Source organism: Brachionichthys hirsutus, chromosome 3 (assembly GCF_040956055.1).
Source record: "Brachionichthys hirsutus isolate HB-005 chromosome 3, CSIRO-AGI_Bhir_v1, whole genome shotgun sequence".
Lineage (NCBI taxonomy): Eukaryota > Metazoa > Chordata > Actinopteri > Lophiiformes > Brachionichthyidae > Brachionichthys > Brachionichthys hirsutus.
The window spans coordinates 1,996,482-1,999,801 of NC_090899.1; positions in this window are offsets into that span (position 1 = coordinate 1,996,482).

The following is a 3,320-nucleotide window of genomic DNA, read 5'->3' on the forward strand; positions in this document are numbered from 1 at the left end:
TAAGACATCATCATATCATATGATCTTCAAGGCAGCCGAGGAACCAGGCTGTAAATAACCCCCCCCCCTTCAGAAGATGACAAAAAGCCACACTGGGGAGCGCCCGGTGGAAACCAATACATCTTCACCCTGGCAGGGCCACGGGTTCAATTATTTGTTTTCCTTGCTCCCAAAAGTTCATGTCAGATCGGTTAGCCATTGGGGCTTATCCATTACCAGCTCGATTCCTGCCCGGGCCCACATGGGGAGAGCAGAGCATCTTATTTTCTTTAATCATTCCTAACATCTAGATTACATTTTCTTTTATAAAAGATGTTGTTGTCCGCCCCCCCCCCCCCTCCCCAGGACGAGACAAGAGCAAGAGGAGCGATGGGAAAGCAGCTCAGGTCGATGCAGCCTCCTCATCCCTTGCTCAGTTTGGATGTTGTTGTTCTGTCACTCTTAATCTAGAAATACATCTGTCACACAGACCCCCCCCCCCCCATGCTCCGCCCCACCCCACCACTCCCGCTCCTCCACAGTGAGATATTGATTAAGTGATAATGGACCCTTAGTGGAGTGTATTTATTATGCATCAGTTGTCGATAATCCGCCAAAGTGAGCGAGTAAAAGGTGACTGGCGGGTGCCTTCTCCAATTTCTCGAGCTCCCACCCCCACCCCAACCAACTCCCATCTCTGAGCCTCAAAACAACATTGGGCATGTAGCACAGAACGAGGACAAGATGGTGGCGATAAGGGCCAGCTGCTGATGAATACTCAGAGTGGATGAGTCGATCCCAATATATAACGTATTGTTAGACCACATTTATTTTATGGGATCTTACGTCACAAACAACTGGATGAAAGATATAATATCCAGGGTGCAATTTGTATTTTCAGCATAAATTATCTCACAACTTTACCAGATTTGCAGACGAGCAGTAAAACAGGATGAAGAACTGACTGAGTCGCCGTGATTCGGAGAAGCGGGGCTCTCATTTCAACCGACACGAGCAACGGCGAGGGGCCGGCTGAGCGCTGAACGACAGCGACAAACAGGCTGGGCCACTCGGGGTTCGGAACACAACAAGGGGCGAGACAGTCCTCCGTATTGACAGGGACACTCACACATACTGCAGCTTGAGGTTGTATTGGAAGGCGTTTTCAGAGATGTACCTCAGCTTACACGACGTCACCGTGCTGAGAGGGAGATAGGAGCACATACATCACAAGAAAACACCGGTTACTTTAACACGCAGGAAGCAGTATTCAGATAACAAAGACATGAATTCAGTCTTCGTTCATTGATTTAAACTATTGTTTGAGGACATTTCTGACTCAGTTCAATAGATAGAATAGACAGGAGTGGAACGTTATCTAAGTGGTGAGGAAAGTGTGACTCACAGATTCTTCAGCTCTTTGTAGTTCACCAGCTCAGTCTGGCTTATATTCTCCAGGCCTGCTTGGTTTTCTATGTAGCTGGTAAATAAATTGGAGACAGAACAAGGGAGTAACAATCTAACAATGTAACAATGTAAAAACATTATAATGTAACAATGTAACAACATTATAATGTAACAATGTAAAAACATAACAGCATAACAACATAACAATGTAACAAAACAATAATGTAACAATGTAATAAGGTCACAGTGTAGCATCATTGTGACCTTTAGCATTTCATTGCAGATATTCAAATGAGCATTTTAATTACTTACTTACTTACTTTAATTACCCCAGATGAGTTAGTCGTCTTTTAAGTTCATAATTTAGATCATTTTAGCTGCAGAATTAATGAAAAATATTCATTTTCCACTTATACTCAAGCAGCAGAAAGGGAATGGGAAATAAAATATACACCCATGCGAGTAGGTTGGAATTTGAGGGAGATAATGAATAAATAAATGTAACAAAAGAAATTGGACATCCAAATTCATCTCCAGTGACGTGGTCGACCTCCTTGACATCCAGTAACAATTCAGCCAGGATAGCCAGGGACGCACAAACCACAGAGCTCAAAATGTAATCTTCTGCTCTTGTGGAAAAAAGAGATGCCTGGTAGGTGAGGAGGCTGATGGGAAATTCTTTTCCAGACATAACCCACCTCAGAATTAGTGCACTGCAGATCAATTCAGCACTCAGCGCAAGGCCAGCATGCGCTTTGCATGAGAAGTCTGAATAGATGGCTTGATTGGTTTTACCAAGGATCTGGGCAGAGGAAACTGGCCACCCCATTCTCAGTCCTCCTCCACCCCCCCCCCCCCCCCCCCCCCCCGGCAGAGAAATGTAGTCTATTTCGTTCAGAGGACACTTCTTTGACCACGGTTCAATGACGAGAAGATTATAAGGATTTTGTAAATATCTTCAGCCCAGATAGAATATCCTTGGTAAAGCTTTACTTTGCTAACACAATGAACAAAATCATAATAACAAGACATCATGAACAACAAATCATCATCAGGAAACCTCCATTTAATATTTGAATGAAATGAAAGTTTTAATTCTTGTGTTTTTAGTCAAACATAACGAACATTTGGGATGTTCACTGACTTATTGCATTCTTTATCATTAGAGTCACGATGCAAACAGTCCCGATAGATAGATAGATAGATAGATAGATAGATAGATAGATAGATGGATAGATGATGGATGGATGCTCCCAGTGACCTGCAGTGTTTCAGGCTTCCAGTTCTGTTTGTCAGCTGGAACGCTGAAGCCTTTTCATTCATGTTGGATTGACCCACACAGCAATAATGTGATTACAGGGCAGGTGGGCTCAGGATCTCCCATCGCCCTTGCTTATTGGATTGAGCCAAGTGGGTTGTATATCATCTATTGTTCCCGGGCGGGGGGGCATTGACTGGCAATTCACGAAATTGAATTTATAACTCAGCGTACGATGAATTTAACCCCCGGTTTCACGGTTAATGGCCCCTTGTTTGTTCCACATTCGGCTCTGTTCCCCCCCCCCCCCGCACTGCCGACGCGTTGTCGTTTGCTGTTGTGTAGCGCAACGCTGTAGCGCAACGCTGTAGCGCAACGCTGTGACCAGACGCACAAAAAGACCCGCTTACTTATTGATCGGACGGTTCTGGGAGAATGTCAAGCCTCGCCCCGAGGAAGAGAAGGGTGCAGAGGAATTGTTATGAGGGGGAGAGAAAGCATAGGTGAGATGTGTATAGGTGAACAGAGAGAGCGAGAAAGCAGCAGCAAATTGACTTGCTGCCCAGAAATAGCGTTTCACAAATGTAGTTACCTCTTACAAGTGCTAATTGCTCAGATCCAGAGAAAAGGAACAAAGGGAGAACAGCATGGCGGTGAAGAGAGTGACATTTACTTT